The sequence below is a fragment of the Desmodus rotundus genome, chromosome 5 (genome assembly GCF_022682495.2).
Source record: "Desmodus rotundus isolate HL8 chromosome 5, HLdesRot8A.1, whole genome shotgun sequence".
NCBI classification, from domain to species: domain Eukaryota; kingdom Metazoa; phylum Chordata; class Mammalia; order Chiroptera; family Phyllostomidae; genus Desmodus; species Desmodus rotundus.
Window position 1 is genome coordinate 128,509,761 of NC_071391.1, and position 21,637 is coordinate 128,531,397.

The 21,637-nt window shown below is 38.1% G+C and overlaps 1 protein-coding gene across 22 annotated transcripts in view; it reads right to left on the reverse strand.

Moving 5' to 3' along the window:
* The window catches only part of NRXN1 (neurexin 1), a 1,071,808-nt gene that overhangs the window by 683,418 nt on the left and 366,753 nt on the right, over nt 1–21,637 (reverse strand). The gene's annotated exons all lie outside the window — the stretch shown is intronic.

The following is a 21,637-nucleotide window of genomic DNA, read 5'->3' on the forward strand; positions in this document are numbered from 1 at the left end:
AATTTAACAAAAAACAAAGCAGCAGCCCCCACCGAGTCGCCATGGCCTGCAGTCAAGAAGTAAGGACTACACCATCCTGACAGACGACTCTCGACTTTGACCTTCTGCATTTATAGGATGGATAAAATTTTCTTCCTCATTGGAGGGCATGCTTTCTACTTAGTTCAATCTCTTCATTTAGTCCATCCTTCAGGTTGAAGGGAAATCATTCTTCCTTCTTATTCCCCAAAAATAACCAAGAGGGACATAAAATTACATTTAAAGGCAAATAGCTGCCTTCCTCCTGCAATTTTAGTACTGAGTTCCAACACTTAACACATTAACCCAGGGAATAAGAATTCTGCAATTTAAGCCAATTTAAGATGCTGGGGAGCACCCACAGGTTTATTAAATATAAATTTTTCTTTTTAAAAGCATAAATATATAAACTTACTGATTTTGATATTGAAAAGAACATGTCAAATTTCAGGTCCATATGTGACCCAAAATAAACAGTCAAAGCCACGTCTCAAAAAGCAGTATTTTTCCATAAAGTGTACAGAAAAGTGTCTCTAATTTTCATTTCTAAAAGAAAATCAATCGTATAAGAATGAATAAAAAATAGGACTCAACTATCTCTTTTTACCAGACTTAAGTTTTTATATAGCATGTGTCATTACCTTAGTCATGAAATACTTATTTATTTCCCCGTCTCTCACTCCCGCATGAAGTCCATGAGAGCAAGAAAGCTCTGCTCCTGTCACTGTCGTCGAGGCTGACCTCCACCAAGTGCCAGGGGCCTGAACAGTGAGTAGCACCCCGGAGGCACTGTAATCACCTCCTCATTGGATTATTCCAATAAATACTTAATTTAAAACTTGTACAAGAACTAAAAATTAACTAGATAAACTGCTTCAAAATATAAATGGAACTCTCTGTCATTATCGATTACCCTTTACCACTCTACTGTCAAGAACCCCATTTGGTTATAAAGCTAAAGAAAAGCTACTGCCTCAACACGACTTCATGAATAGTTTTTATTTACATGACTCCCAGTTTAAGGAGGGAAAACAGGTATTTATGATGCACTGAACAAATCATTGAATTACCCTGGTTAAAGTACCACCAAGGAAGAAAAACTGAAATGTGCCTTTGGGGCAGGTACTCAAGGGGCAATTGAATGTTCCTTTACAGGAACATTCCCGTAAAATGTTCCTTTACAATCTAAGTATGTGCAGGAACATTCCTGTAAAGGAACATTCAATTGTAGGGACCTAAAGAAAGAGGAAGAGATAAGGTAGGTGGAAAAGCAAGGGCCATTCTAGGTATTTACAATGATTATCTATGAAGTTCTGAGGCCAGAAAGATCTTGGCAAATTCTAGAGGCTGTGAGAACAGAGATATACTAGGAAAGAATCAAGCTAAAACAGGTGGAAGGAAGCTATTCTATAGGCAGACTTTCTTCTCACACTGAAGTAGCCAGCAGGAGTCCTTGGAACTTCCCGAACTTTCCTCTCCCAGCCCTGTGCGGCATCAGCAACAAGTGGAAACAGGAAATACTCGGCAATTGGCTGATTTGTTCCCTCACGAGGGTGACACTTGGCTGATGGAAAAAGGCATTTGGTATTGAGAAAGTATGAAATCCCTTAGATAGCTTTCCAAATCTCCTAAGCACACTGTGATATGAATGATCAAACTGAGGAGAAACAGCTTTTGGCTGCAGATCTGAGATCTTTCTACAGGAGGACAAGAGGGAGCCAAACCTCATCAATCTATTTTAATGCTAGCATCACAAACTAGGTTTAATTAGTCAGCTATAAAATACTCAGTTTTCTTATGATTCCTCAACTTCCATAATTGTTCTTACCTCCGTACGTTCCTTTTTTTTCTCTGACCTGTCCCACTGGCCACATATTTCCAGAATCAGCCCAAGTCCCCTCACAAAGATCTTTCTCTATTTGATGCCTCCCTTCTCTGATCTTGTCCAATATTTTATACTCTGTATTACACAATTTCTCCCTCAAGTGTATATGATTCCTGAGGAGAAGGGTAGAAAGAGGGCAGGAGAGAGAAAAGAAGGGAGAAAGACTACACATGTGAATATAGAGAATTTTTCTAAAAAGATTATTTCCAATAAGGATATAAAAGACCAATTCAAGGCCAAGCATTATATTCTTTGGGAGAACATTTTTCAATCTGACCATTTGGTTTTAATACTTTTATGAAGCATATCTGTGCAATAGAGGATCCTGTGGAATAATTACTTGCTAAACAAATCAAATCCATCTCTCAAATCTCAATTTTAGACTTGTTTGCTTAAGTCATTCTCTAGAGATTGCCCTAAAGAAGAAAAAAGTACAAACTTATCAGCTTGTAGGCTAGGGGGAAAATATAAATTGTCTCATTTATTAGCCAGTTTGAATGCCTCATATTTATTGTTTTAGGTGCTCAGGATATACATGGAAGGTACAAAATCTTTAACAATATTCAATTTAGTTTAGAAAAATTCCTTGGCCCTTCAACAGAAAAAGAGGCAAAGAACATGAAAACAATCCATAGTATTAAAATTTAATGATAAATAAATCTATGAAAAAGTATACAAATTTACAAGCATTTAAATAAATGCCTGGGAAGACAAACTAGAAATGCCTTTGTGTTTTTGCACACAGTACTCAGCACTAGTTGAGTGTAATAGGACAAGCACTTCTGTCTCAACCAGTGGAAATACAAGGAGGTACAAGTTTATGGGGAATATACATTGGCAGCTTTTTAAACACTCAAAGAAAAGTTCTATCCTTGTTTTAATAATTCCACTTCCAAAAACACATCAATGGAAAAAATCAGAAACATGAAATAAATTGTATGTTAAGATGTATAATACAGCCCTAAAACTCAGGAAAATTATAAATAATTAAGGTATTCAATTACTGGAAAACTGTTAAATAATTTATGAAGTAACATTAAAATGGAATAGTTTGCCATCATTAAAAATCATGTTTCACATGCTAATGATGAGGGAAAAAATTACTCCCCACATAAAGCAAAACAAAATTAAAGCTTGGATATACAAATTGTATTATAAGTTATATGATTACAATTATATTATTGTGCACATATATGATATACACACATATACATGTACACACATTTCTGGAAGGACATACATTAAAATGTTACCATTTCTGTTATATAAAAAAGTATGTTTCTCTTTCTTTGAATCTTTATATATCTTTCAAATTTTCTATAATAAGCATTTTTATAACTATAGAAATGTTAATAATGTTAAATGATTAATTGAGACTCATTTTACCGTGTTCACGAATTATCCTACAGAAATAGCTCCCTGTTACAAATCGAGCCAAAGAGATGCCAAAGCATATTGGGTTCTAAAGGCACTCAATTGCCAGCAAGGACATAATGCAAAACCTCCCACAGAGACCCTCGTCTCTGTCACACAACACTGTAATTCTTTCTGAGCAATGTTTAACAGTTGGAAATAATGAGAAACTACAGATGAGAACATTGGTAGAAAGCATTTTCCATCATGCGTTTTCAGGGAAAATCCCTTAGTAGATCAAGTTTTGAGCTGTTTTTACCCAGACTGACAAATTTAAAGCAGAGCATATCAAACATGCAATTATGAGCATCTTTCTCTATCAAGTGGAATTCCCTTCGGCCATCAGACTGACAAAGACATGGGCTTGTCCAATGCAGGATCCTCTATTTGGGGGGTGTGAGAGGCTGAAAGATAGCAAGTGGTGAGGGCCTAAAACGATGGTAAAATTGACTAGAAATACCAGAAAACTAGCCTGATGACAATTTGCAACCCTTTGTCAACTGTAACCCAAGTGTACCACTGTCTGTACCTAACTAACACACTGAATGGATCAGCAAAGTCCATAAAACCCCCCCAATGGACTTGGCTTCAGCAAACAGCCTGTTCTTACTCTTTCTCCATTGTAACCAAACATGCTGGACTGAGAAGTCAAGGGCTTGTTTAAACAGACAGATCCACTTTCCTTACAGAAAAGCCCTCACCTTCACAGTCCACCTTTGCCTGTGGTGGCTGAGACCACCTTCTGCTCTCTCTCCTATACATGCACATCCATGCAGACTCTCAAATCTCGTGGCCTCTGCGTTTTCCTGATTAATTTATGTGGCTCCTTTCCCTCAGAACCGAACACTTCTGGGGTGGGTCAGCTTTTCCTTGCTTTGCCCAGCAATGAATTCAGCATCATTGAACACCCATACAGTCGAAAAGTCTTTACTTTTCCTTTATCAATCTACAGGACTGATGGGCAATGTTAGAATTTGTATTCAAACTTTAGATACTCTGAGTTGTGTAATACTGGAGGAGGTTCCTCTTTCAAGGAAAAGAATGCACAGTTAGGTATGCACGCACACAAGGCAATCACGACTAATTTGTGGATATGCCAGTTCCCTTATTTCTGAGAGTTATCCAGGTATGTACTAAAACTCTAATGTGGAAATGCTTCCAGAGGACAATTTGCCTTCCTTTCCTTGCAGAAAACACTATAGCTCCTAAAAAGGAGCTTCAGTAAAGGCAGCTGAAAATGAGGAGTCCAGAGAGAGAAACAAAGTAGAAACTTGTGTTTACAGAAATGTGTTCATTTATTTGCTGACAGATCAATCTTGCTTCCTACGGTGTGTCAGTCTTCCCTTGCTTGGGGGATGTAGGGGTCTGTTTCGCCAATGACATTGAGACTTCTGGCTAAGGTATTCAAATATGAAAGCTGAAATGATGTCAGGTGGGAGCAGTGATACCTACTGAATTGCTTGATTCCTGGGAAGATTAAATGCAATCATTGTAAAATGGATTTATATACCGTTGTCTAAAAATTATTACACTAGAAGATAGCTCCTTGAGGGCACTCTTCTGCCACATAACATAGGCTTCACTGATTAGGGACTGATATGTTTGATGGATAGAAATGAACCTTAGATGCCACCCCTGCCCTTGCTCTGTCCCTGAAATGGAGAAAAATGAGGCAGCTGTGGTCATTTACATTTTCTCCAACAGACACAAGTTGTCTAAATCCAGATTAAAATAAAGTGGACACTGATGGCATTTATATTTGTTTTCCAGCTGTTTCTGTCTCCTAGTTTTGCCAGTTCCAATCAGAAATGCTCTCATTCCTGAGAACTTTGAAGAACTGCCTCACTTGCGCACTGTCCTCCGGTTGTTTGGGTACAACATAAACGTCTGCTGTGCCAAAAATGCACTGAACTTTATTTCAGTTGTTGTAAGGTAGCTAGAAAAGTGGTTTCAATACAAAAAACAAACAAACAAAAATCCCCAGTGTGAGTCCCCAGCTTTGCGATCCCAAACCTCCCTGTCATTACCTTTAAATAAATGATCAAACATGACTTCAGTCCCAGCGAGCCGGTATGGCTCCCCACGTCCTGGGAGAACACTGCGCATCGTTTCTGTGTCGGCGCAGTTCTCAGAGGATTCCTTTGCCGGTTCTAGGCTCGCTTCCCCTGCATCTTCTAAGAACCTGCTCTGAAATTGCAACATCAACTAAAAATGCTTCCGAACAATTAATGTAACAGCAAACACACCAAGAGACCGCTCGGCCGTGGCCCAGTGTTTTACCCTTGTCTTTAATGTCAGGCTGCTTTTCCTTCCAGAGGTCAGGACAACAACGGCTCTAGGAGCTCATCACGTGCACACCCCAACACGCAGAAAAGCAGGCGCCAGACAGTAAACCTCAGATTTTTCCTTTGTACGTCACTGTGATTTGGGTGATAAAATACTTGCTAACACAAGCTACTGAACAAACCGACAAACAGGAAACCAGTTTCTCAGTCTATTTTAAACCCCCCTCACTGTGTTCTTAATTAACTGCTGATTTATAAACCCAAAATGTCAGTCAACAAGTACCAAGTTATCTTTAGCACCATCTAGCTTAAGGTTTTAAGATTCTGAATATTTGAAGATGAAAAAAGGATAAAAATAAATAATAGGCAAACTAATTTTAGCCAACACTTTGGAATTGATTTTAAGTGTCAGAAAACTCCATGATAAGAACCCATTTTTCTATGGTTTCTGGTATCTTTAAATTAGATTACAGTGAAATGTATTACCTGACACTCAGAGTATTCTTTCAACAACTAATTCTTTCAATTACTGATAAGCAACTAACTGATATCCACGATAGTGACCTGGAAACCTTGTAAAATCCTGAGAATTAGATCATAGGGGAAAATAAGTAATTCTGAATCATTCGGTTATTAGGCTCATTTTATTTGACGTTTAGTTCATTAGAAATGAGCGATCTATGTGCTGTGCATGTGTATAGGAATTCTCTCCTACACACACTCCCCTTAGCAGCTTTTCTAAAGGAAAATTGTATCTATAAAGTAAGAGCAGAACATGTTCTCTTCAATTCCTCCCCCTCCCCCAACCCTAGCCCCTCTTTTTTTCCATCACTCACAATGATAGGATTAGTACAGCTTGTACTAGGTCTTTAGAATCATGATAAACAAAGAGAATTTTCTGGTCCTAATTAACTCCTGTTAAAATCAGCACGGCACGACAATAGCCGACCCAGAATTACATTGAAAAAACAACAACTCCTAACATTCTATTCAGAATGAACCCTATTTAAATGAGCAGATTACTGTAGAGTCTTTTTAATTTTTTTTTTTTTTTGAGAGAGAGAGAGGAAGGGAGAGAGAGAAACATCAATTTGTTGTTCCACTTATTTATGCATTGCTGTTTGACTCATATGTGCCCTGACTAGGGATTGAACCCACAACCCTGACATATCAGGATGATGTTCTAGCCAACTGAGCTACCTGGCTAGGGCTAACTATAGTGTCTTTATGAGCTTCTCCATGGCCATAGGGCAGGTATGGTAGCCTGGAGAGATAGAGGGATTTCCTGCAGATACTTGCAGGCTGGGCTATCAGCAGAACGGCTTCCCTCTAAAATCAGACAGGCAATATCATCAATGGTTTATTACCTTTCCATTTTATTTTTCACATTTCTCTTCTGCAACTGACACCACTGATCATTCCCACCCTTCACTGAAGCATTACTTTCATTGACCTTCAAGTCTCTGTATTTATGGATTTGCCTCATTCATACCTTTACAAATGTTTAATATATATTTTTGAAGGACAGTTTACAATCTTCAATTCACTAATTTTAAGTGTCCAATTCAATGAGTTTTGGTAAATTTACAATGTTGTGCAACCATCATTACAATGCAATTTTACATTTCCATTGCACCAAAAAAGACACTTTGTGTCCATTTGCAGAAATTCTTTGTTCCCATGCCCAGGACAACCTAGGCAACCACTAATCTTTCTGTCTCTATAGATTTACCTTTAATGGACAGTTAATTTGCAATTATGTGATGTGTAGTCTTTTGTGTCTGACTTTTTTCACTTAGCATAATGCTCTTTTGAGCTCATCCACGGTATGGCATGCAGCATGTGGGACACAGTAGTATTTCATTGAATGGATATACCACATTTTGCTTAACTATCCACCAGTTGATGGACATTTGAGTTGTTTCTACTTCTGGCTATTATGAATGACAACACTATGCTATGAACATCTATGTAAAAATTTTTGTGTGGATATGTTTTCATTTCTCTTGGGTAGGTACTTAAGAGTGGAATTGCTAAGTTTTTTGTTAAAATCTATGTTTAACATATTAAGAAACTGCCAAACAATTTTCCAAAGTTTTATATTACCATCAGCAATGTGTGAAGGTTCCAACTTCTCCTTACCTTCACCAACACCTGTTATCCTCTGTCTTTTTTTATGATAGCCTTCTCAGTGTCTGTATCTTATTATGATTTTAATCAGTATTTTCCAGATAGCTTATAAGGTTGACCTGCTATCATTTGTGTCTGTGTTTTCTTTTATTTTAAATTCCTCTTTTTAAAAAAAATTCTTTGATTTTTTTAATGTTCCCGTTTTCCTTTATGCCCATTTCCTTATCTACATGGATGGTGTTGAGTCTAGCGTATATCAACCCTATATCTAAATGCCTGAAGCTTATGCCTCAATCTCAATCGATCTTCATGAAGTTCCCGAGGTCACATTTTTATTTGGAAAAGAGGCACGGAAAATTTACACATAAATAATACAGAGAAGTTCAAGTTTATCTTGATTTAACATGTAATTATTCAAAGTAGTAGTGCAGTAGAGTCATTTGGGTTCTAAGTAAATATGTTTACCACATGGTCAGACTTTTCTGCTCTCCTACTGCCTCATGGTTAGTGTAGGGTTCATTCAGCCGGAAACACTTTCAATCTGAAAACACAGCTGTCATCACTGTCTTCCCCAGCTCCCTATTTTATTTTATTTTATTTTTCTTTTGTGACATGATGGCTGCACCTGAGGCACACCAGTAGAACTGTACTATCTCCAACTCCCTTTCTTCCCTTCTGCATTTTTCATCTTCCTAAGCAGTAGCCAATAGGATGACTCCACACAAAGGTTCAAATGATGTTTAAACAAGAATTATCCATTTCACACTATGCAACCAAGTGAACATGGAAGAAATCAGAGACAAAGTAAGGAACACAAGATTTAAAAAAGATCAAACAAACTTAAGTCTTTTACAATCTGTGTAAAACATATCAGATTTTGTTGTAAAAATAAAAGTTTGGAAAACTTGGATCACTCGATTTGTGGTGGCTTGGCCAACTCAAGGAAAGCAACATACTGAGTATAGTAAGTGGTAAATTGGACTGATCAGCCCGTCCATATTTTTCTTCTGGAAGGCAGCAAGTGTTGGGAAAAGACAAAGTTCTCTATTCTATCCTTACTTTCCTTCTCTTTTCCCTTCCAGATGTTAAAAAACAAACAAATGAAAAGAAAAAAACAACTTTTTTTTTCAGGCATTGGTAAAGACTCAAGAAGGACTTCATTTGATGCATTTTAATCTACCTTCCAAATAACTCTTCCTATGTCCCAAGGCCATTGCCCGCAGAAACCAGATTTATTCTAGCCTGCAACTTAGGGGTGAAAGCATACGCTTTTCTCTCAGGATGTGTTCAGAAAAATGAGTACAACCTGAGCCAGTCTAGCTTGGTAAGTTTGCAGTGTTTATTTGGATGTAAAATGACATTTAAATGAAACTGAACAATATTTGCTAGTTGCTAAAAAGCCTCACTGGTATGACTTAGTTTAAGAGCTGCAGCTTGGCATCTGGTTGACAACAAAATATTTCTGAATGGGGAGTACTTGTTCTTGTTTGTTTGGTGTTTGTGTAGGAGGGCAGGGGAAAAAAGAGGAGAGAAAAGAGCTAAAACTTGGGGACTTTGAAAGCTAGGACATCATCATCCACCATATACATGTAGCTGATATATATATTATTTTAGCTTTGTAGTAGTACAAATCAACATGTGTTTTTGATATTACATGTCTATACAAGAAAAAATACTCAAGAGAGGGAGATAAAGAAGAAGGAAGGAAAGAAATACTTAGATCAAATTGAAATATAAATGTGATAAAATTAAACTTAAACCAATTTTTTAAAAGATCTTATTTATTTTTAGAGAGAGGAAGGGAGGGAGAAAGAGAGGGAGAGAAATATCCATGTGTGGTTGCCTCTTGCATGCCCCCTATTGGGGACCTGGCCTGCAACCCAGGTATGTGACCTGACTGGGAATTAAACCAGTGACCCTTTTGTTTGCAGGCCTGTGCTCAGTTCACTGAGCTACACCAGACAGGACCTGATTCTTAAACTAATTGTTATACAAAGAAATAAGAAGATACCGACCACTAGGCTACAGAGAGCTTGGGTAAAATCCTTACAAATCTGTCAGGTCTACCATCAAAATAAATATAGGTTTTAACCACTTCTCATTATGTCTTCTTCTGCAACCCTCATCTGAGCCACCAACATCTCTCTTGGATTTCTGTAATAACCCCCCAAATCAGTGTCCCTGAGCCTACCCTTCCCCCACTCTCCAAGAAAGCAAGGTGATTCTTTTAAAACTTAAAGTCCTATCATGTCACTTTTGGCTCAACTCCACCTCACCCCACCCCACCCAAGTGAGAAATTAAGTAGCCTTCTAGTTAGAGGCAAAACAGGTGACAATTCAATTGTCAGTTATAAAAAGAGTCACAGGGATGTAAAGTACATCATAGGGAATATAGTCAATAATATTGTAATAATTGTGTATGATGCCTGACGGGCACTACAATTATTCTGGTGATCAGTTTGTAAGGCATGTAAATGTCTAGTCGCTATGATGTATGCTGTTGGGAACCGCCCTGCCTGGTTTCAGAAACTGTAACCCCCCCATGGCTAGGGCTGAGTCAGAGACCTTGGGACTCTAAGCCACTAAGGAGACAAAGCTTATTTCCCTGGCAGGGGCACCATCTCTGCCCACTTTACTTGACCCTGCTTGGCCCTGAGCCTGACCAGTTAGCCAATGACGGGTAAGATTCCTCAAGGGAGGAACAACCTAAGACACGCATGGTCATGAAAAAGGCCCACAGGGAAGGACTCGGGGGCTATAGGAAAAGGGGGTGATGGACCCTTGCCCCTCGGCTTTGACATAGCCTGAGTCCTCATTCTGCCTGCAAGAAGTCTCCTAATCTCTTGGCTGCCTTACTTCCCTTGCTGGATTTAAGCCTGAAGCAATAACAGAGGGCAGTGCAGTCCTGTGCTGGGAGGGGCGAATTCCCTGGGGAATCAGGCCTAAGAAAGAATACATACAATCCTGCGAAACCTGCTTTGTTTATACCCTCAGCTTAAATGATAAGGGTCCAAGCCTGAAATGAGTTTGTTCCCCAAAGTTTTATGGCCCTTTAACTAACTGACCCTAACTCAGAATAAGCCCTCAAAGTTCTTTGTATGTTATCTATTGTTTGACCCTTACTGCCTGACAATGATTGATGAGCTTTACCTGTATTCCTGTGCGAATGAACCTAATAAAAGCCCATTGAGGAAAAGGCTCTTGGTCCTTCTCCTTTGAGAGATCAGCCACCTCTCCTCCCCAAGCAGATCATGTCTTGGTAGACTTATTCTCATCAGTGGCAGACAGGGGTGGGGAGGGGTTGGCGGTAAAGCTCCCCAACAGTATGCCTAAAGCTAATATAATGTTGCATTTCAACTATAATTAAATATAAATGAAGAAAAAATGAGTAAGTAACACCTATATTCTAAAGAGCAGATCAATTTGTACTAGAACAGTTGCAGCCAGAAGTCATGAAGATGACCTGATTAAGTCAAAAGGTAAGAACAAGCTAAATAATGAACTACTTAAAGAAACAGGATTTTATAAGGTTCTGGAAGTTTCAACTTTCTCCAATGTACATAGTTGAGTTCCATGTAAACAGATGTGCTGAGGTTTATAAGTAGAAAATAAAATTAATATATCATCAAAGTAAATATTTATTTTGTATAGAAAAGCATGATTAAATGGACATATTCAGTGGCCTATCCTGCTTCTCCTGGCTGGTCATAACTGCCATGGCAAGAGTTCTGTCGTGATGCACCTATCCATCACCATTCACGACCTGGACAGCCTGCTCCACGGCCCCCAAGTCCCCACCATTCCACCCAGTCTCAAGGGCTAATCAAGTAAAGTAGTATCCTACCAAAACAAACAAACAAACAAACAAAAAAACAAACAAGCAACCCCCCCCCAAAAAAAACCCCAGAACTCTCAGCTAGAATATTTTCTCACCTACACTTGAGATAAAATACCTTCATTATAAGAGATGTCACCATTAAAATTGAAATGAATTTATAGGTTAAAAAAAAAGGCTATTTTAGAGCATTTGTTCTTTTTTGTACTTCGGAAAACAAAGAAATGAAATGGAAGAGAAATTAACAATACCCATCCGGAAATAAATACTATTAGCATTTTATGTTAAAAAATTATGTTAGTTTTGTATCTTGCTTTATTCATTGCAAATAACTTAGGCATTTTCCTGTCTCAATAAAGATTGTTCAGAAACATAAAAAAAAAAAAAAGAATAATCCCTTTCTTGGCTTCCTGTCTCTCACAGAATAAGAGCTAACTAAAGCCCTTAGAATGAGTTACCACTGTACTCAACCTCACCCCGCCCTAGCTGTGAGCTCCTCTTCATTCACTCTCTCTCCAGGCTGCCCCCTGAGTTTCAGCTACAGCCACCCGCCCATGGTTTAAGGAGGCAGATAGCACCACGCTAGATCACCACCTGTCACCAATTTTCCTCTGCCAGGTATACTCTTCTCCCACATTTTTCCATTGCTTGATCCCCTATGTCCTTCAAATCTTTGATCCCAAATCGCTCACACTTTGCCTTCACCTTGCCCTGCTTTATTTTCCTCCACACAACTTACATACTTTCTAATATAGTATGTAATTACTTATGCTTAATACTTGTCTGTCTACCACAAGGGAATGCAATTGACACAGGACAGGAATCTTTGCTTCTCGTCTATTCAGTAGCCTCCCCAGCCTAGGCTGAGGACACACCCCAGATAGTTTTTAAATGGGGGTTGTTTTCCTTGTGATAGAAGGGCAGACAGTCTTGCAGAATCCTTTGCTTCTCTAAGACGAGTGGTGAATGTTTTTGCTGCCTCTTGACTAGGGATCAGTCTGGACTGGAGGATAGACTTTTTGAGGGCAGACTTTTGTGCTCTGCTGTTAAAAAGAAAAAAAAGAAATTGAATGTCTTTTTAACTCTCTTACACTTGAAATTCCCACCTTCCATTAAATCACAAGGATAATCTGTTGACCCTTACCACAGCTCTGAGCTATTATTACCCACAACTGAGAGAGAAAGAAAGAGGCTGTAGGGTTTATTGAGGCCCTAAGTGGCAGAACCAGGACTAGTAAACCATGTTATTGCATTTTCTCTTCTATGTGGTCAGAATAAACTGTGGCCACAGCTCAGATGACAGTAAATTTGCAAGTAGATAGGAGTCTCCTTCTCCACCATGAAGAGGGGTTTTTTTAGCCTGTGTAATTAGCTTCTGAATAAAGAGACAAGAATGACTACTTTATTGATATGCTTTCAGTAATGCTTCACCTTTCTTTCATTTCAGTTATTTGATTTTTTAAATTAAATGTGCAGGTGCTTCTCCTGAATCTTTGTTTTACTTAAGTTTATTCTATTATATAAACACTACATTTATACAGCCCATCCCAGGGTCCAGAAAGCATTCACGTTATTTGATTCAACCTCAAAACAACCTAGTGGAGGTAAAAGCAGGTGGGTGTATCTTTACTTCAGAAGAATGAATGAGCTGTTCGATGTGGCATAACCGGTAAACCACAGAACCAGGGTACACAGATCTTTTAGGTACAAACACAAAGTTCTGAACTTACTGGAAATGCATTCACTGTTTTTGTTTTTGTGAATTTTTCTGGGGGGGGTACAGTTATTATTGGGAAGAAATTTATCTAAATTATTATTACTACAATGTCTTCTAGAAATATGTTATTGTTTATTCTCCACTTCCATTTCCTGGCAATTATTCTGCCAGCAGTTACTCACAAACACTGACTCTTTGAAAGTTCCTTCCGACTTCTTTCCCTGCTGTCTCTACAGCCTCTTCAGCTTCCTGTTTCTCAGCCTTTGCTGCTGCTACTTCTCTGCTATCCTTAGAACCTCTGTGGAATTTTGCCAGATTCCAGGTCAGAATTAACATCACCTTCTTTGGTCACACTAGTAAAAATGCTTCTTTCTACCCCCTCAATTATCTGCTCAATCCCTCTTTGTTTAAATTTCCTGACAACAGGCTGTATAATATCATGCAGCATAACACTTATAAGTGCCTTTCACACTTCAGGCAAGCAACAGACCTTTGAAGAATGAATCATAAACTCAAAAAATAGCCTCAGGTGGATTATTAGAGAGGGTGGCGGCAGGAAGCATCTGCTGGCCTCCCTCCACCACTCAACAGGAGTGCTCTTGGCTGTTCCCCAGCCCTTCGTTTTGCTCGCCATTTATATGTCACACACACAGAGGACGGTGTGAGCTATGGCTGTCTGTTTCCATCAAGAAGGGCAATGCTAAATGCATCAATAACACGCTGCTTTAAGGTCCCAATGTGCTGTAAATGGATTTATAAGCAATTGTTCTTTTGCCAATGCACACTTTTCGATACAGTAACCTATTTTTCAGTTTGCTGAATACTTCTTACAACATTTACTCATTACAAAGGGCTTTATAACATTTAATATGTATAGTTTCTCCTGCACAGAAAACATGTTGATTTGGTAGGTTTATTACCGGACCCATTTTATTTGAATGCAGAGGATAATAAATGTTCTTCAAGAAAAAAGTATTTTTCATTCAACAAGCTTAAAAATTACTCTCTGGGAGTTCGCAACACATTGATATTCAGCCTGGGAGTAAGTTTGATAAATGAATCCATCCTATTTAATAATCATTTTGTGACATAAATTATTGAAGATTTTATAATTTTGAAAAGACAGAAATCTTTCCAAGTTTCAAACCAAAGAGATCTCTATAAATATCAACCTTATTTTGGGATTTGTATTTGTATATTAGGAATTACACATTCATTTTTAATTTTCTGAGGAAAACTTAGTAATTTATTATTTAATCAATATGAATTATGGCTTTCACCTTTTGTTTTTCTGAATCTATAACTTTAAAAAATTTCAACATAACTTGTCCCTCTGAAAATTAATCAATGATTTGATTAAAAATAAATTATAACCACCATTTTTACTTTATTTTGCTTTGATTTCACCCTAAATTAAGTTTCTCTATTTTAAGTAGAGGTTTTAAAGATACAATGGAAACTATGAAATATACTTTTACATACTTTATATTAAAGACTAGAAGTAGCATTAAAATGGCTTCGCCGTGATTGGACTGTCCATTTTGTTCAGTGGTTTACCCCAGCATCTGGGACAGCCCCTGTTAAACAGGGGGTCTCAGCATATACGTCAACCGAACCAACGCAGCCTAACCTCTGCACTTTATCCATGCGGAGATGGAGAAGCTCAGGAGAAGCTCCTCCTATGCTGTGAATTATGTTAACAATCTGCATACATCAATCCCTTAACTAGCACAAACATTCTTTGTTGTAGGTGTTATTGTCTCTATTTTACAAAAAGAGGCATTAAGAAGTTGTATTTACTAAAAATAACAGAGCCAATCAACTGCAGAGGGAAGGTCCAAGCCGTAATGTCTGTCCACAAAGCCTGGCCTCTTAATTTCCCACATTGCCCTCCCCCACCCTTTCCTTATATCTAGAAGGAAAGTCAAATACTTCTCCATTTCCGCATTGCATAAGGATGTTAAGACCAATTAAAGTAAAATGACTTTCTTGTATCTTTGCAAGTCAGTGCCACAACTAAGTCATAATCTTGTACCACCAACCTGTTTGGATTTTAAGAGGGTGGAGTTCTCCATCAAAACTCATCTGGGGAAAAACAAAAACAGACCTCACGTAAGGGCAACATGTAACCTGTAGTCAGAGCAGGTGAGAGGCTTGGCGATAGGAGCAGGCCCCTGGTTTGCATCAATGTGAACCTCTGGTGTTTGGGCTCTGCAGGAAGCACACCAATGCCCCACGCATCTGGCTGGCTGCTTCTGACTTGTGTTCAGGGTCCCCCAAGACACTGGAGCAGGACCCTTCAGAACCTCAGGAAGTCCGTTCATCAATATATCCAGCAAAAACATGTAATGTCTCAACTATGTGCTCGGCCCTAGAGTGAGGACTGAATATATAGAGATAAGATATAAGATGAATCAGCTCTGGTGACCTAATGTACAGCATGGCAATTATAGTTAAAAATACTTTATCATGTACTTGAAATTTGCTAAGAGGGTAGATCTTAAGTACTCACACCACACGCACATAAAAAAGCATAACTAGGTTAGGTGATAGATGTGTTAATTAATTTGATTGTGGTAATCATTTCATAATATATACACATATTATCAAATCATCATATTGTGTACCTTTGATATATACTACTTATATTCATACTTATACAATTATGCCTCAATAAAGCTGGGGGGGTGGGAAACAAAGTTTCTGACCCTGGAAAATTCCAGATTGTGTGTGCACGCACACTTGTCTAAATTTGACATTGCAAGGTACAATACTTTATATAGTTTGAAGTCATTATTGTGAGTGATTGTCAAGGGTTTGGTGACCATTCTCGTCCACATCTATACTAGCACTTTTACCTTCCACATTAGACAGATGAAGAAACTGAGTTTTAGAGATGCCAGTGGCTGGCTCAGATTCCCACAGCAAATAGTGACAGATGCAGGATTGGAAGCATCTCAGGTTCCTTTGATAACAAAGTCATGGTTCCCAACCCACCACAGAAGAGCAGGTTCAGAGGAGGGTTCACAGACAACCTTGACAATAAAATATGTCTTCGATCCTATTTTTGCCCAGATTGCTTCATCATCCCAGCCTCAGTTAACACAGACTGCCTGAGTCTAAAATAAATTAGGTGGATGAGTTTCTCTTTCCTTTTTCAGAATCTATTTTCATTCCAGTTAGCAAGTGTAAACAGGAGTTTGCTCTATCCTAATGATCAACTGTAATTTATTCCTCATAGCCTCCACTTTTCCTAGCTTCTGCCTTAAAGGTTCCCGATAATTACCCATCAGCTGTTTGGATACATAGCCCTAGAGGTTGTATTGGTCCTCTATTTGCTACATTAGGAAAACTCTGTGGTACTGTAACATGAGTGACAACACCAGTATGCCTTCGTAAAATGAGATTCTATAGAAATAACCTTACTTTTTCATGGCATTTAAGACCTGAAACAACATCATCCCTCCTGCTGATGCATCATCTGAAGACTATCTCAGATAGTTTTATATTAATTAAAACCCAAAATGCTCGACATGCGAACACTCGAGTAGCTGCCTCACCCCAGGCAGGCCTGTTGTTATATTCCCGAAGTGCTTCCTAAAGCCTCCTTAGGCTTGCAGAGACTAGGAAAGGAATTTTTTTCATCTGTCCATCACCAAAATTCCTCCTAATTATTATTTGTATTATTCCTTAAGGCTTTCACTCCCTACAGATTCTGTGACAGTATTGATATTATAATGTACATAGCACATATTTTTCATGAGTCTGAGGGTACCATGCATAAAGTCTAATTCAATTCTTTGCAGAAAGTGCTGAAATGCTACAAACTAAACAGAATGTCCTTGCCACAGCTTGTATAAGTTAGAAAAGTATATAATTTGCAAGGAAAAGCTGTTGGTTCTATTTTACCTTCAGTATTTTGAACACTATGCCTGCCCTGCTATATTCAGGGTTAGATCTCTGCACAGGCAGAATTAGTGGCTACCTCCACAGTGTGTTTTGAGGCACACAGAAATTATCATCTCCTGACAAACATATCCCCATTGGTTACCCAACATTCCGCCTTCCTGTCTTCCAATTCTAGCCAAGAGAAATATGAATGGTTAAACTATCAAGTGAGTGAGGAATTATCCATAGATATTGCCTACAAACTGAGCCTATTATTTTTCCAATAATTATAATAGAAGGCTTTAGGGTATTCAGTAGCAAATTTTGATCCTTTGGTTTGTGAAGCAATGAAAAACTTTTCTTAAGATTTTATTTATTTATTTGTAGAGAAAGGGGAAGGGAGGGAGAAAGAGAGGGAGAGAAACATCAATGTGTGGTTGCCTCTTGCACACCCCCCACTGGGGATCCGGCCTGCCACCCAGGCATGTGCCCTGACTGGGAATTGAACTTTTGGTTTGCAGGCCAGCACTCAATCCACTGGGTCACACCAGCCAGGGCTCAATGAAAGTTTTGATTAAGAAATTTCTAAGTAGCAGAGGAAGGTCCAACCTAATTTTAACTGATGGGACAAGATGAGAACACCAGCAGAGAAGGTTTAGAGTCAAGAATTCCCAACTTTAGTGAGGATACAACTCTTCTAGAGATTATAAAATCATTGACTCTTGGACCTCATCCCCAGTTGTTCTCACTCAGTAAACTAGGAATGTCATCTGGGAAGCCTTGTTTTTAAACCAATACCCAGCCAATTCTAGTCCATTAACCACTTCCTGAGAAATGATGCTTAGGGATAATAAGCCAAGATAGAGCTGTTGGAGGCCAGAAGGAGAAGACAGGTCTAAGACACCTCTATGTGCTTCACAGTGTCCCCTAGAGCTAGTCTTGCTAACATACTCTTTTTAATTAAACTCTCCATCCTGTATTCTCACTTGCTGAAATGCCATCCATATGCCATGTTTGTCCTATCTCCAAAAGAAATCTTTTTTTTTTCCTAGAAACTTACTTGGTCCTTATGAACTCTGATGCTTATCCTCACATCTATCTTTTAGATTCCTGGATTTTTAGAAGATTTCCATTTTTTTTTCAGGTAAATGAATTTCTGGGCTTTCTTTTCTGCTTCTTAGAAATTGGCTTTTTGTTCAGGTATGAGCTCAATTCCACCTACTGTTTTTTAGTGCATTGACCTCCTATCCATGATATCTGGTCAAAAAAAAAAAAAAAAAGTGCCTATTCCTACCCTGAACCTATGGGGCCTTTGCATCAAGTTAAGACAAATAAGACATAAGAGAATATTAAAAATACATCATCTTGACTTAGAATTGCCTTTCTAATTTTGTTTTGCTTAGGCTAATTTCAATTTGAGTTGCATTCACTTAGGACATACACCAACTGCTGCGGTATAAGTGATCCCAACTCATTCTGGCCTCCAGAAGAAAATAAATCTGGAATGTTGAAAAGAAGACACATGATTCACATATGTACAGTTGAGAATTCACCATGTATATGTATAACAATATGGAGTATTTCATTCTTGTACTGGAGGTTTCTATACCCCGAAATAAAATTCTGAGTTTAAAGATTTAAGAATATTTGTAGTATTTGAAAGCTCTTTTTAAAATTTGGGTTGCCTGGAATTATCCAGGACCTGTCTCTCAACAGCAGAATTTCTACTTTCTGAATCTTTGCGTCTGAAAGTCTCAATGGCGTTGATCTTCGCAAAGCCACCACTTAACTACTGAAAAGAGTATTTTGATCATTAATCCCATTAACTCACACTTCAATAAAGAAGTCTTTAAGGGTCTCTTACTAAGGTGAGGAACTGCTTAGACGCTCAAAAGACAATGTGAACAGACAGACTGTCTTGGAAGTTACAGACTACCATGGCAGAGAGACGACAAGCACACAGTCACACAAAACAATTACTTAACTAATTTTTAAATGCTAAAGGGATCTTGAAATTCAAAGAAAATACCTTCCCATTTTTTATTTGCAAATCAGAATACATGCTTTTACTTTCTCTCCAAAAAGAAAATAATTATAACATGAACTAAAGAATGGCATGCTTCCTGCTTCAGGGAAACTTGCATAAGGCATCTGGCAGAAATCAGTTATCCCAAATCTCTAGCTTAGAGACGAACTCTTGACAATCCAAAGCTTAAGGAATTCTATAACAAGGTGGAGGGGATAGCTGGGTAGCCACTGGACTTTCTTCCTCTGCATTTTTAGTAAACTATCCTTCCCCAATATGGGCCCCAGAATTGGCATGTGGAACTAGAGGTGAAACACTTGATTCTTTGGGAAGACTTAACAGGAAAGGGTCTGTAGTAATTTTGCTTTGTACAGTGTTCTTCAGTGTGTTGGCATAGAGAAGCTGGCTCTCTCCTCTCCACCAGAAACTGTCTTGCATGTAGAAACCAAATCGCATACTTTGATATTCACTCTGAAGCTGAGGTAAAGCTTTAGGTTCACATACCAGGAAACAGGGTTGATATTCCTAAATAGTAATACTAATAATAAAGCTGTGGGATATATGTTAGTCTTGTTTTGCAATAAAAAAGAGACTAATTCTATCACCTTTTGTGAAGAACAATAATTTTAATAAAAAGCAGAGAGATGTTATCTTTCAAACAGAAGCTCTCATGTAATTTTTGATTCTTTTACATGTCAGCTGTTTTGAAGAGAAGAAATAAATCATGTTAACCATTACAGCATCAAAAAAGTGATAAACTGAAAGTATAATTAACTTTTTTCTTTTAACATAACATGGTTTCTTTGATAGATCGCAGCTTACTATGTCTCCACAGGACACGTTGGTTCTCAGTATGCACAGATTAATGAAGAGATTAAACAATTTTTGTGACCTACATAGGGTCAGACTTTAATTATTATGCTAATTTCATGTGCTAGATTTACTATGTTCCTACTAGTTAATAAACAGACTTTAAAACATTGTCGAGGATATGAGGAGAAAACCCAGCCTTCTCATACCTGAAGATACTCTGCTGGAATAGATGTGAAGACCAGTAGAAAGGATTTTTTATGTTGTCACTGATTAGTTTCCGTTGGAATTAACTTATTTAATACAGCTCTGCCTCGATTGTCTGCATTTTCATATGAAATTCCCCCGAAAGTTAAGTATTCTGTCAAATCAAATAACTGATCTATTAGCAATCTTAACTGCTCGAATAGACTAGAACAAAGTAATCAAGTAAAATGCCTACCACTTAAAGTTGGAAATGCAGATTTTGTACTGTCTCCAACTAATTCTGCAGAAGATTTTAACTTCCATATTAATGACATCACAATCTATAGTAACCCAGTACATATAGTAGTACCCCAGTATAGTAACCCAATAGAAAAGAGGTTAATTTTCCTTTATTTTCAGAGGTCTGTATAATCAAAGTAGAGCTCCTTCCTAATAATATTTAAGAACTAAATCAACTTAAAATCCATATTTGGATGGGTCTTATCATTTAAAATCAGGACCATGCAGTACACCCTATGACTGCAAAAAGGACAGAGACCTGGGTTCTAGTTGTAGCTCATCCAGTAATTAACTGTGCATCCCCACTTAAAAACAAACAAACAAACAGCTTTTTCAGATATAGTTGACATTCAGAAACTGCACATATATAAAATGTATAATTTCATAAGTTTTTATATATGTATATACTCATGAAACTATCACTGTAGTTAAGATAGTGAACATACCCATTACCTGCAAGTTTTCTCACGACTCTAACTCCTTCTAGCCATCGTCCTGGCACCAGGCAACTACTGACCTGCTTTCTGTCACTACAGCTTAGCTTTTATTGTCCAGAATTAAATGTAATTGGAACAAACAGTATGGAGACTTTTTGGGGGGGGGTCTGGCTTCAGTCACTGTGATGGGTACTTTTATGTATCTACTATGGAATGCCTAGATAGCTGATAAAACACTGTGTCTGGATGTGTCTGTGAGGGTTTTTCCAGAAGAGATTAGCATTTAAATCAGTAGATTGAGTGAAGAAGATCCACCCTCACCAGTGTTGGTGGGCATCATCTTATGGGGGATCCAAAACAACCAAAAGGCAGAGAAAGTGTGAATTCACACACTCTCTCTCTTTTTTAGCTGGGACTCCCATCTTCTGCCTTCAGACATGGGAACTCCTATTCCTGGGTATTCAGATTCAGACCAGCACTAGGTTTCCGGGTTTTCTAACTTGCATATGGCAGATACTGGCATATCTTAATTTCCATAATTCTGTGAGCCAATTTTCTTAAATTTACTTTATCATCTATCTATCTGTCTACCTACCTGCCTACCTGCCTACCTCTCTATCTCTCCTAGTATTTTTTTTCTGGAGGACCCTGACTAATACAGTTATTTGGGTATAAGTATTTGGAGATCAGCTATGTTACTTGTAATG